This window comes from Euprymna scolopes, chromosome 12, assembly GCF_053919585.1.
Source record: "Euprymna scolopes isolate OS-2025 chromosome 12, ASM5391958v1, whole genome shotgun sequence".
NCBI classification, from domain to species: Eukaryota; Metazoa; Mollusca; class Cephalopoda; order Sepiida; family Sepiolidae; genus Euprymna; species Euprymna scolopes.
Window position 1 is genome coordinate 78,940,406 of NC_136493.1, and position 14,655 is coordinate 78,955,060.

The 14,655-nt window shown below is 35.8% G+C and overlaps 1 protein-coding gene across 2 annotated transcripts in view; it reads right to left on the reverse strand.

Moving 5' to 3' along the window:
• The window catches only part of LOC145291354 (testis-expressed protein 10-like), a 55,382-nt gene extending 42,547 nt beyond the window's left edge, over positions 1-12,835 (reverse strand). Inside the window, exon 1 of one of the 2 annotated variants that reach the window (XM_080137123.1) lies at positions 12,547-12,835. The gene's annotated coding sequence lies outside the window, so the exon portion shown is untranslated. The remainder of the gene's footprint in view (positions 1-12,546) is intronic. The other variant, XM_080137124.1, reaches the window with a different exon arrangement.
• Positions 12,836-14,655: the final 1,820 nt, after the last annotated feature.

Here is a 14,655-nt window from a genome sequence, read left to right on the forward strand (position 1 = left end):
AAACTGTGTTGGTTGAGAAAAAGTGTTGCCATCGGACAAGGACGCAACACATGCAGTGGTGATCGAAAGTTTCCAATTGTCTAACGTCTTCCATTCTCATTGGCCAGGACTCACTGCCATAAAAGAGGATTGTTCACACCAGTGCTTGGTAGATCCCTATTTTGCTGCTGTATCTTATCTTAGATCTTGATCAGAGCCAGGAATTGAGCCAGAAGGAGGTCAATTTGAGCTTTGATGTCAGTATCAGCTCCACCTTGACCGTGATAGCAGTGCCAAGATATTTGAAACTCTTAACCACTTTAAGAACGTCACCATCGAGAACAATTGGTGTTTTGTTTGTTAAGGCAAAGCCAACAGCAAGTATTTTTGTCTTTGATGCTTTTCATCCCAATTTATAATAGAGACTGAACATCAGCAAATGTTTCACAGATTAGTGTAAAAAAACAAAGTACCATACTTTGGGGTAGTTGTGCCAACTAAAAAAAAATGCCCTTTATATGCGGGGTTGCAAAAAGAGCACTTTTAGCTAATTGGTGCAATTACCCTACCCCAAAGTATGGTATATATAAAAGGGGGGGGGGCTAGTTAAATTAGAATAAACTTTTTATTATGATTTAAACCCGCATTTTTTTTTTTTTTTTTTAGGGAAATCGCTCCAGACAAGGTGTGAAGCCACTTAATGGAACTAACAAAAAAGAAAGATGATTATAGCAAAGACAGATATCTATTGACCTTAGTCTTGAAAAGACCAAGGTTAAAAGTAGGGGAAAACAATCAGCAGGAAAAGAGTTCCACACGCCTGTAGTTTCTGGAAAGAAGTTACTGGAATAAAAAGTTGTATCAAAACAGTAAATTAGTAGAGACCACTAGACCAACAAGTCAAACAAACTGGAACAAAAGAAGCAGGAAACAGAGGAGACAATTCTGAAGAACACATGCCATAATAGTATTTAAAAGATTCAGACTAGCAACATCACGGAGCTTCCAAACAAGTCCGGCCAGGCACCATCTCAGAATATGATTCGAACGATAGATTAAAAGTGCCAATAAAAAATTCATAAACAATTACTATTCACATGGGAAACTTACAGGTAAATTTTCAGGCATTTAGTAAAAGGGTACTTGTGTAGTTTACAGATCATGCCAAAATAATGTTATTTAGTAACGCATTCTTAAAATAGGGAGTTGGGGGGGGTAACTATTCTGTACTTTTACCTACCAATTTAATGAAGATATTGTAAAAAAAAAAAAAAAAAAAAAAACAGCTGAAGACCTGGGCAACAATAATTAAGAATTACTTGACAGTACTATCGGACGCACAAATAGTTGGTCACCAACACTGGAATCGATGCAACCTGGCCCAGGATCCTTGTAACTCGACTGCAATGGTTCAAGATGAAGTTTGTGTTCAGGAGAAAGCTGGCTCAATTCCACCAGGATGCTATCCACTACAAGTACCATAAAAAATGAATTTAACTCGAAAAGCCTATCTAAAATAACTCGGTCCATAAACAGCATCAATACAAGTTATTTATCAAATAATAAAAGTCTTGGTACTCATGCAGAGAGTGATCTGTGCTGAAATAATAACGTTAGAGTGAGTGAGTGAGTGTATTTGTTTAACGGCATTTCAACCTCTAAGAGTCATTTAATGCCAAAAAAGTTTTGTTGGTATAATAGATTTTCAGTTTCTTGTAAAAATTTTTTAAGTTTCTTGAAAAAGTTTATCTTTTGAAGCAAGATGTTTTAGGTTTTCTGAAAAATTGTTTTAGTTGTAAGAGATTTGTTTTTCTAAACTGAATTTTACTTGTTTGCTTTATAGGAGTTTGAATACATTTGTTTCTTTTAAATAGTTTATGATTTGTTGGGGTTCCACTTCCTGGAACACTTTTCTAATGTTTGTTGTTTTAAAATATTTCTTCTGAGTGTGTTTGTGTTTTCTACATTCTGTCAGTAGATGTTTAATTGTTAGTTGTTGATTGCAGAGTGTGCAATTTGGTGTTTCCTCCGCTTTGATTAGGTAGGAATAAGTTAATTTTGTATGTCCGATTCTTATTCGGTTTAGTACAATTTCTTCTCTTCTTCCTTTAAAAATTTTTTGTTTTTCGTTTTTGATTATTGGTTGATGTTCATGCAATTTGTTTGCAGTGCATTTGTTCCATTCCTCTTGCCACATGTTTTCTATATATTCGTTGATTTTTCTTTTTAGGTCTGTGTGTGGTATTTTAATTTTTTCCATTTGGTGGTTTGTGGCTTCTTTAGCCAGTTTGTCTGCTTTTTCATTTCCTGGGATGCCGACATGACTTGGTATCCAGGCTATTATAATTTTTTTATTGTTTTTTTCGGTTATTTCATTGTATTCTTGTATAATTTCTGTGATAAAAGGATGTTTAGATTTTACTTCAAGGGCCATGATACAGGATAGGGAGTCTGTATATATTATGGCTTTTTGTTCGTTGATGTCTTTGATGTGTTTGAGAGCTATTTTGATGGCCTGCAGTTCGGCTGTATATATTGAAGCCTCGTTGGGCAGTCTTATTTGATATTGATTTTGTCCATCTGTGCATGCTGCGCTTGTTCCGTTTATAGTTTTAGACCCATCGGTGTATATTTCTATGTATTCTGCATATTTTTCTCTTAGTTCTCCAAAGTTGCTTCTGTTTGTTATATTATTTGTAATGTTTTTCTTGTAAGTAGTAAGTGTTATGTCGGTTTCTGGTTTGTGTAATGTCCATGGGGGTCTGTCGTTTGTTTTCTGAGTAATTATATTGTCGGGGTTTTCATTGATTTGATGTATTATTTCTTTAATTCTGTGTCCAAAGGAGGGTATACTTTTTGGTTTCCTTGAATAAGAGTTTGTACATTGTAAGTTGAAGGTAGAATAACGTTAGAAAAAAAAAAAAAAAAAAAAAAAAAAAGCCATTCTTAACATGGGGAGGGGAGGGTGATTTGTACCTATTCTGTACTTTAACCTTACAATTGAATAAAATAAAACATATCATAAAACTTTAATTAAACGTGGAAATACGATTTAAAAATAGCACGGGACGGATCACTCTCTGCATTAGCACCAAAGTCTTTTGTTTTCGTTTTGTCACCCTTTTTTTCTGCACAATTTCCTTTATTTTATTTTTTTGTCCTTTAAGATAACATAGGTTTCAGAAACATTCTTATGGGATGTGAATTAACTTTAAGTGAATTGTTTTGTTTGTTTTTTGTTTGTTTTTTTTTTTGGGGGGGGGGGGGTACAAGAGAGTCACCATTTACCGAAGGCCACTCGAGGATAAGGGTTAATGAGTGTAGTAGTGGTCACCGTGACAACAGCGTGGTGGAAATTGGGTATAATTTGATTTAAGGGGATGGTTCAAAAAGAATATGTTTACATTGAACTTGAAGACGACAATATTGTAGTTAGTTGGAAAGTAGATCAGCGGACACACATGCATGCAGTTAAGCTTTGTTCCTGCGGTATTATTTTACTGTGAGAAATTATAGCAGTAGCAGCGGAGTTATCATTGGTTAATAATTTGTCACGCCACTCGGAAGAGATTGGGCGCAAAATTTGTGTCTGTTTGTTTTTCAGGAGACAGTTTTTCGACAAGACAGCGAACGGAGGAAACGTCACCCTTCCCGCCGCACCATATGGCAGCCTTTGCCTCAAGATATTCCCCACGAGGGGTTTTTAAAACCCTAAAAAATGGGTTTAATTAATTCTCGGACTTGTTTGTCCAACAAGGCATGAGTGAACCGTTATGATGAAAAATCTAAGTTAAACATGTTTCAGCGTGCCGATGTTAACGAATCATTTTTAGACGAAAAGTCTAAGTTAAACCTTTCTCAACTTGTCGACAGTGACGACTTACTCTGAAACGAGAAGGAGATGGACTTTAACTCTGGATAAACTGTTAACTCTGTAAATCGAACTCTGATACTCCCAAGGGAACTTTTGGATCATAAGATCCTATTATACCCGAGCCAGTTATGTGCAGCTAAAAAAAGTGTAGCATTTTTTTTTGCAACCTCGAGGATTACATTAATAAAGACGTCTGTTCAATTTTAAGGTAATTTTGTTGTTTGCTTATATTTTTTCATGCACTGCTAGGTGCCCCCAAAAAAGGGCTACATGGAGGGAATGGAAATATTTCTCACATGTAGACCCTTTTTCTTGCAAAAAAAATGAAAAATGATGAATATTAAAATAGATAAATTCTTGTTGAAAACATTTTTAATTCGATATTGATATTACTAAAGTATCGTAATTCTTTCCTTTTATGTAAGACCCACGAGGTCGTGAAATATAAAGGAGGAATCATACCTAATTAAAACAATAATAATATCTGTTAAATTTTAAATAAACCGAAATCGGTAAATTTTCAAAAAAGTTTTGTTGCTGGGACTTGTTGTCACTTGTTGTCACAGTTTTAAATTTAAAGTGGTGTCTGTCCTTCTGATTAAATTCTATCGGTGCTATTTTTATGTAGACGATTTAGTGTGATTCTTTCGGTCTGTTGTTTCCTTTTACTTTGGTTTTGCCTTTGCCTCACGGTAACAAAGTTTGCTGGGGGGAGCCTTTAAAGGCTTCGATATGGCGGTGAAAGAATTAGCCGCCAAAATTAAGTCGAAGAAATTAAGAATCGACTGTGCCTTAAAGGAAGCGGAGATCTCCGAAGCTAAAAGAAATAGAGTCTCCGTTTGGCTTCTCGATATCAACAAACTTTACAACGATTTGATAGTTAAATCTTCGTCAGAAGATAGAGAAATGTTGAGTCAGGAGGTCGAAAAGTTTACTGAAGGTATAGAATGTAGATTGGATGCTTTAAGTGTGAGTAAAACGACCCATCCTTCCAAATCTGCTTCTTTTAATATAGACTGTCCTTCTTTCACCGGTCCTAGTAGTAATGTAGATAAGTTCGAGTTTCGAACTTTTATTAATAAATTTGAATTTTGCACTGCCAACATAGATAAGGCAGAGAAATTAATTTTTTTGAAAAGCAAAGTAAATGGTCGCGCATTTGACTTAATATCGCATCTTGATATCAAAGCCGACAACTATAATGTTGCAATTTCTATTTTGAAGGATGAATTTTTGGATCCTTCATTAATAAAATCAAAAATTTATAAGGATATATTTTCCTCTCCTGATAGGTTCACGAAAATTCAGGAGCTACAGTTCTTTTTAAAAAAAGTGAAAGCGGAATTGGGTGAATTGGACGATTCCTTTAACACGGATTTCTCTAGACCGGATTCGACAAGCGGTTCCTTAGTAGCCCATGTCTTGTTTGAAAAATTCCCTAATAACGTTAAAAGGGAACTTCTTTGTAGGAGCGAAGAGAGAATTCCCTCTTACAATTTTATAATGTCAAAGGTTTTCGACATCTTAGAAATATTAATCGCCACCCCCATTGAAAATTCTGGGCGGGAAAAAATGGCGCCAAGTTCTTCTTCTTCGGTTGGAAAATCCAAGATGGCGGTGCTGTCTCCTACCGTTAAGAGTAAATATTGTAAATTGTGCGACGTAAAAGGACATTCGTTGAGCGATTGCTCTAATTATCCTCTTTATGAAGATAGACTGAAGAAAGCCAAAAAGTTAGGCATTTGGACTAATTGTTTGGGCAATCATTCATTAAAGGATTGCAAAGGGAATTCAGGTTTTCCGTATGCATGTCATGCTTGTGGTTCTAAATCACATTTTACAGTGATGTGCCCCAAGCAGACTAGACCATTCGTGGGAAAAAATATGCTTCCTTTGGATGGTTCTAGCATTTTTCCCATTTTCAAGATTTCTTTGAAATCAGAGGGAGGCCCTGTCTATTTTTTTGTTCTGATGGACACGGGAAGTCAGAGGTCGTTTTTTTCTTCCAAATTGCTTGAGCAGCTCCATGTCGGTGGTGCTGTAAGAGCTAAAAGGACTCGTTTGCCGATCAATACACTTACGGGTCAAAATAACTTAAGTGCTCTTCGGTATAGGGTGTCTGTAAAATTAGGTCTTCAAAGTCCTTTTAGCTATGACGCCCTATTCCTGACTGACCTGAACTTGAGATTTCAAGTTAGTGACTTTGAGGCTGTAATACGCAATCTCGAAGAGAATGGTTACCGGCTGTGTCCTGGGTATAGGGACCAGAACGGTGCGCAGTTGCAAGGTATCATGGGATTGGACCTTTTGCAACATATTAAAAATTTAAGGGCCACCCCCTGTTTAAAAGGTATGGCATGGAAGATAGATGAGACCCTCATTCCATGGGGAAGGGCAGGAGGTTTCTTGGATGAAAAGTCTGAGTTGCCTCCCCCCAAGGGCAAATACGATAAATTAAGTCCAACGGACAGTTTCCTTGTTGAATCTGCTTTGAACCCCCTTTGTTCCTATGAGGACAACTTTGAATCCCTGTTCGGTATTTCGGATGTCGAAAGAGGGATTGAAAAATTTTTATCTCTCGATTCAATCGGAATTGAGGAGGGTGAAAAATGTTCGATCACTGACACGGAAAAAATTAGGGAGTTCGAGGACTCCGGAGAGGTTATTATTTTGTTGACCTTCCGTGGAAGTTTGAGTTGCTTCCCTTGGTTAGGGACAATCATAACGTGTCCGTGAAAATTTGCGAGAGAGTCACTTCGTCTTTAAAAAGAAAAAATAAATTAAATGACTATATTCAAGTCTTCAGGAATTATGAGGAGGAGGACATAATAGAAGAATTCCTTGTTCCTCCAGGTCGTCAAAATGAATTCATTTGGATTCCACACAGACCTGTTATAAAGGAGGATGTAAACACTACTACTAAAATCAGGCCGGTCTTCAATTGCTCCCTGAAGGCTAAGGGAGGAGTATCATTGAACGTTTGACAGCAGATTTGCTGAAATTATTAGTCGGATTCCGAAAGAACCTCTTTGTGCTCTTAGGAGATTTAAAAAAGGCGTTCTTACAAATTAAATTAAAATCGTTAGAAGATAAAAACCGTTTTTGTTTTCATTTTTTAATAGGTAATAAGTTACATACCTATAGATTCAATACTTTGTTGTTTGGGTTCAACGCCAGCCCCTTTATATTGAATTTTTTGCTTAAATATCACGCAAAGAAATATGGGAACGACATCGCATCGTCTGCCATATTAAATAATTTTTATGTGGATAATCTCGTTACCACAAGTAACGACCACGAGACCCTTTGCTCTGTTTACACCTTGGTTAGTAAGCGTTTGGGGGAGGCAGGATTCCAATTACAGTCCTGCAACTCCAATCACCCTGAACTAAGGAATAAAATGTCGATAGATAACTCACTCAGTACTCCTGCTACTTCATTTGAGAAGGTGTTGGGTTACTATTATTCTGTAGAAAATGATTCTCTTAGAATTATTCCCTCTTCGGTAAATTCTGAAGTTAAAACAAAAAGGGAAATTCTTTCCCAAGTGGCCAGTGTTTTTGACCCACTGTCACTCCTTTTACCTGTCACTGTCCACGGTAAAATTATTGTTAGTCTATTATGGAAACAAAAATTATCATGGGATCAGGAGATTCCAGAAAACATTCGTTGCTTATGGGAGCATCTAGCTGGGGAGTTGAATAAGTTGACAGAGTTTGAATTCCCTAGGTTTGTTCTGTCAGACAATATTCCGACAGAATTTATTTGTTTTTGCAATGCCTCTAAACAAGCATATGGCTTCGCAATATACGCAAAGCAAGGGGCTGTAAGCAATTTATTGTTCGCGAAAGCGAAAGTTGCTCCCATTAAAGGGAGATCACTTCCTACATTGGAACTGTTAGCTATTTATCTAGCTATCAAAGTTGTTCCACACATTTTAGATGTTTTTAACGCATCTCAAATCATTAATTTTTACCTCGTGTCAGATTCACAGGTTGCTCTTTATCCTGACTAAATTTGGTGTTTCCCCAAAATTTAAATATGTCCCCTCCGCCGAGAACCTGGCGGACCTGTTAACCAGAGGTATTAACTCCTCTAAATTTACAGTACTTTACAATTTCTGGATTCATGGATCCGAATGGATGAACTTGCCCGAAATTAAATGGCCAAGTTCTTCCTTATCTTGCCTTAAAGATTCTAACAAAGAGATAGTGTCTTGTTTAGTTTCAAATTGTGAACCCCCCTATGAGGGAAAATTTCCAATTGAAATAGAAAGATTCTCTAAGCTTTCAAAAATCATCAGGGTCTTGGAGAAGGTCCTAAAATTTGGCGATTTAGTACGTCATCGATCATGTGACAATTTTAGCAAAGCTAAATTGTTACTTTTTTCTCATATGCAGGAAGAATCATTTCCTGCTGAACTTAAATACCTAAAACAACCTTCGGTTAAGGTCGCGCCACCTAGAGTGGCCGCATTGGGTTTATTTCTTGATAAGGACAACTTGATCAGAACCAGAGGTAGAATTCAGAATGCAGAAGCTCTACCGTTCGAGGCCAAATTTCCCCTTCTGGTAGGAAAAAGGCATGCCCTGACAAGGTTAATTATCGAGGCGCATGAGGGTTGCTGTCACTTAGGTACTAACTCCACTCTATGCAAGTTGCGCTTGTCAGGATTTTGGATTCCTCAGGGTAGACAAGCAGTTAAAAACGCACTACGTGCGTGTATTGTTTGCAGAAAAATTAATTCGTTACCTTGCGGGGCTCCTACTGGTTCAGTCCTCCCAGCGCATCGAGTAAATTTGATTCATCCCTTCCAACAAGTGGGAGTGGATTTCACTGGTCATTTCTTAGTGAGATACAATGACTCAGAAAATAAGATGTATATTTTATTGTTTACATGTATGAGCCTCCGTGCCATACACTTAGAACTAGTGCCGGACATGAGCACTCGTTCATTCCTTCTAGCATTTATTAGATTTTCTAATTTGTTCGGTATACCAACCCATGTTTACTCCGATAACGCTAAGTCCTTCTTGGCTTCTGGAGTCCTATTATCTGATGTTCTTGAATCAGATGACTTTAAAGAACATTTCAGATCAGTTTCTGTCGAACATCGCACAATACCTCTGTATGCTGCCTGGCATGGCGGGGTGTGGGAGAGACAGATAGGAACTGTTAAGCAATGTTTAAAAAAGGCATTAGGAAGGAAAAAATTAGAATATTTTGAATTCCTAACCGCCATTTCTGATGTAATTAAGGCGGTGAATGACAGGCCATTAACATATATTAATTCTTCTGATAGAGATCCTAATTGTTTGACTCCTAATCATCTTTTACAAACGGGCTATCATCCCAGTTTACTGTTGAATAACTATAAGTCAGAAGAATTGTGTCCAGACCCCCCCCCCAATCGTATGAAGCTTATTCATTCTCTTGAGATAAGAGAAAAGTTTATCAATAAATTTAAGAAAATATGGCATAATGACTACCTCTTGTCACTACGAGAGTCAAATGCTGGGGTTCAGCGCATTAAGAGCCCAAAGATTTCAATTGGGGAAATTGTTCTTGTTAGATTCCCAAATAAGCCAAGACAGTATTGGAATATGGGGAAAGTAATCAGATTAATCTTAGGAAAGGATGATCAAGTTCGATCTGCTGTTGTTCTCAAAGACGGGTGCGAACAGGTGCATTCCTTGAGAAACATCTTTCCTTTAGAAATTAAAGAAAATATAAATCCTTCTACTACGGATTTCCATGAGGAGGGCGGCCCCTTTTTCTGTCCTACCTGTTCCAAAGCCAATGATGGGTCCGCTCCCATGATTTGTTGTGACTCATGTGAGGAGTGGTTCCACTTTGATTGTGTCGGGGTTACTCAGGGGGACGCAATTGGCGAGTGGGTTTGTTTCAATTGTTCTACAACTACACATCATTAGTTGAATTTCTTCATCAGTTAGTGTTTAATATTATTGTAATTACTTATCAACATTGTTTTATTGAAAAAAAAAAAAAATTTATAAATCTTAGGGGTTGGACAGACACACACATATTGTAGTGCTCATGATAATTAAAAATTGTAATTGTCAGTTAACCGACAAATTTTCAAAAAAGTAATGCAAACACATTACTTTTTATTCCCTCCCTTGGCAGTGTGTGAGAAATTATAGCAGTAGCAGCGGAGTTATCATTGGTTAATAATTTGTCACGCCACTCGGAAGAGATTGGGCGTGAAATTTGTGTCTGTTTGTTTTTCAGGAGACAGTTTTTCGACAAGACAGCGAACGGAGGAAACGTCACCCTTCCCGCCGCACCATATGGCAGCCTTTGCCTCAAGATATTCCCCACGAGGGGTTTTTAAAACCCTAAAAAATGGGTTTAATTAATTCTCGGACTTGTTTGTCCAACAAGGCATGAGTGAACCGTTATGATGAAAAATCTAAGTTAAACATGTTTCAGCGTGCCGATGTTAACGAATCATTTTTAGACGAAAAGTCTAAGTTAAACCTTTCTCAACTTGTCGACAGTGACGACTTACTCTGAAACGAGAAGGAGATGGACTTTAACTCTGGATAAACTGTTAACTCTGTAAATCGAACTCTGATACTCCCAAGGGAACTTTTGGATCATAAGATCCTATTATACCCGAGCCAGTTATGTGCAGCTGAAAAAAGTGTAGCATTTTTTTTTTTGCAACCTCGAGGATTACATTAATAAAGACGTCTGTTCAATTTTAAGGTAATTTTGTTGTTTGCTTATATTTTTTCATGCACTGCTAGGTGCCCCCAAAAAAGGGCTACATGGAGGGAATGGAAATATTTCTCACATTACTTTATTTCTCACGTTCGTATATAAAAAAAATGTTTTTTTTTTTTGTAGATTTCGGTGTGCTAAACACAAATCTGTAAACCGTTTCCGTCGCAAAAAATAGTTTTTATATGACGAAATTACTTTTTCGAAAAGTGGGTGATCACTTTTCCATGTAAATTTAACTTACAATGAGCACCCACTTTCTGGCCACTTGAGAGAGGGGGGTATTTTTTGTGTATTCATTGGCTAAAAAAGTTTTTGTTTGATTGCTTCTGAACTCTGGAACTATTTTCCATTTCACAGCCTTGCCTTTGTTTATGCTACGCACGAGCATAAACGAAAGCTGTTAAATATGCACTCGCGTACCAAACTGCCTTGTCAAAGTGTAGTATTAGCGAAAATTAAAAATCAGACCAAAAACAAGTAGTTTTCCAAATATTAAACCATGTAATTCTATGTTATCACGGGTGGCCATTTTGTACGCGCAAGCGCGCGCATAGGGTTGACGAAAAAAAGAAAGTTAAAAAGTTTGTCTTTTCATCAGATTTTTTTTATTCCCAAAGTGTTTTATATTTCTTTAAGTACGATTTACTTTAAAAAAAAAATAGTGTTTTTTTTTTTAGGGGGGGGGGGTACTTTTGGAGGAGTTATTTCAATATGGTTTGATTCGAGAAGAAAAAAAAGAAAAGTCTTGGTATGAAAACACGTGTTTACTTCGTGGTTGCATTCGAGCATCGCAAAAATAATATTTAAAAAAAGGGTACTAGTGCACTCACTGCACTAGTACCCTTTTTTAAATATTTTTTTGGATCAACAAAACAAGTGCACTAGTAGTGCACTTATTGAACCATGCTTAAATAATAACGTTATTATTTAAAAAGCCATTCTTAACATGGGGAGGGGAGGGTGTTTTGTAACTATTCTATACTTTAACCTTACAATTGAAGAAAAAAAAAACATATCTTAAACTTTAATTAAACTTGGAAATACGATTTAAAAAATAGCGCGGATCAGTAAGTGCACCAAAAGAAAGAATCGTGAAACTTGAATTTAATCTGAAAAAAAAAATATTTAAATTAAAAATAGCACGGTACCAAAAATGCACGAGCATCAAATTTTGGTTTAATTTGACAGTAGATATTGTTCTGAAATGCATATGATGATGGTACCATGCTACTTTTTAAACATGTTTTGGTACTCATGCAGAGAGTGATCCGTGCTGAAATAAGAACGTTATTATTTAAAAAGCCATTTTTAACATGGGTAGGGGAGGGTGTTTTGTACCTATTCTGTACTTTAACCTTACAATTGAAAGAAAAACATATCATAAAACTTCAATTAAACCTGAAAATACGATTTAAAAAATAGCGCGGAGTTACAAAACACTCTCCTCCTCCCCATGTTAAGAATGGATTTCAAAATAACGTTATTATTTCAACACGGCACCAAAACTACATAATTAGCCTAAATTTTATTTTTATTGTTACAATGTTTTTAATTTTAAATTATAAAATAAAAACACATTTAATAATTTTAAATGAGAACAGCAACAGCATTCGGAAAAAAAGTACTTCCTTTACCAAAAATGTTTTTGTTTATTTGTTTTTACCAACAAAACCACTAAGAATAATTTTTATAAGCTATTCATTTATCTTTGATAAAAAAAAATAGTTAATTATATAATATATTATTATTTTAAACGTCATAAAATCGTTAATAAAATGAAGAAGGCGACAAAAATGAGAACGTTAGCGATTAAAATTAATTTTGAACAAATAAACTCAGAAAAAAAACTTCTATCACTAGAAATACGCAAAACTTGTGGAATGAATTACCTTAATAAAATATACAATAAAATAATAACGATTTTCTTTAGGAATACAACTTACCTTAAAAATAAATAAAAATCCTCTACGTTTCAGAAAAACATGATAAATATGAATTTGATCGACGAACACACGTGGTTGAGAAAACACATTTGAAAGGGAGAAGTCATTATTTCGTCAGTTTGTAATAACACATAGTTTGATTAATCTCAGATTATAAAATGTCGATTGTTTACTAGAGAAGATCATCTTTGTAACATATTACTATTATGAAAATATTGTAGAATATTGTTTTTGTGCATGTTTGTATGCGTGCGAATCAATATTATTTTTACATAATACAATAAACAAATAACAATCGCTCCCTTATATAGACCATTTTTGTCATTTACACTTACTTTCCTTGGAGAGCGAATACGCAACCAAGGAAATTAGTTATTTCCGTTCATGGTGTTACCAAAAAGCATTAATCCACCAGTCATAGAAATAAGATGTCATATTCCAAAACTCACGTAAATTGACCGAGTAGTTTTATTTTTAACTAATAAAATCAAATTGTATAAGTAAACAAAACGTTTTGCGTTGCCATCTTGAAAAAAGGGTAGATAATTCCTCAATAATTTAAACTTGCGAGATCAGTCTTGTAATGATTTCACATTAATCATTTAAATTTATTTTAACAAATTTTTTCGGTAAATGTTTACTTTAACTACAACAAAACACCGAATAATACAATATGGATTTTTAAAAGTTTTCGGTGTCGCTGACAACGAATCTGATATTCACACCAGTCGCAAATTTATCCTTTGCATGGTATTAACCCCTGGACCCTCGCACTATTTTGTGCAATTTCCTTTGTTTATGCTATTCTTACATGATGCATTCGTGCGGACATGTGCCTATTAAAATGACTTGTCACACCGTGGAGGAATTTTTAGCAGACATTTGAAATAACAAGAAAGTTTTGAAAAGAAAAATGTGATTCATTTTTCTGTGTTACATAGTTTTTGATGGTTTTTAATTGATCTAAAAGATTAAGTTTTCACGAGCGTTTACAAAAACATTTTTGTTTTTCATTTCCTTTCTTTTTTTTTTTTTTGGAAGGGGTATTCAAATATAGAGCTTGCATAACTTTTAACAAGTGCTTCTGCAGTTTAATTTACCGTTTTTCCGTAAGTAACATGTCACACACACCCTAATTTACTGTTTTTCTGTAAGTAGTGCACTAACATACACCGAGCAGAAGAATCGTTTAATTTTTCACAAAAATTCTGTTTACATTGGGGGGGAGGGGCAGCCTCCACATCACCATGCCACAACAACCCGACTCGCCACAAACATTAAAAGTGACTGGACAAGGAGCATTCCAGTTGTGTGTAGATCTGTGATTTTGCGGGCCTAAAAACTAAAATTCTGTCGTTTTGCACCGGCGTAGTTGAAAGCACCCCACGTGATAGAGACCTTGATTTTTTTATCCAATTGGCATTCAAAGACAGCGAATTTCAAAAAGATTTTTCTAACAGCTTTCCCGCGAAACCCAGTCAGTCGAGACAGAATTCCCTTAAAGTGTTAACAAGCAAATGATTCTCGCTCCATCTCTCGATGTTAAAACTGTTAATATGATTTTGCCTGCCTTGCTCCTGGAACTCATAAATCTCCAACAAAAATGTATAACTTTGTATTGCATCAGATATATTCATTGACTGATTAAAATAACAAACTTTATTTTCTTTTACCGGCACTTGTACAGTTTAATCAAGACATTAAAAAATGAAAATATCGGAAAAAAAAAAAAAAAGGTTATATTCTATGTATCCATTTTGGACTGAAGATCTCCGACAAAAAATTTCGCTTAATTTCATTGAGTAGTTTCTTTTTTACAGCGGAAAAACACGTTTTTATGACAGTGCGTTGAAGGTGGCCACGTTCGAATTTTTTGAACATGCCACGGGTGTTTCATTATCTTTACATGCGGATTCCTATTAATGAAAACAACACAACGCGTACACTTGGTTTACTGGCATCTTCTTTTATTCTCGCGCCATTATCTACAATATATGTCGCTGCCAAGGGACGTTACTCTAGCGGTGTAACCTAAGATTAGTTCCTCATGCAGCATCTTCCCCCTTTTAAGAACAACAACAAAGAAAGAAGATCCACTAACAAAAACAC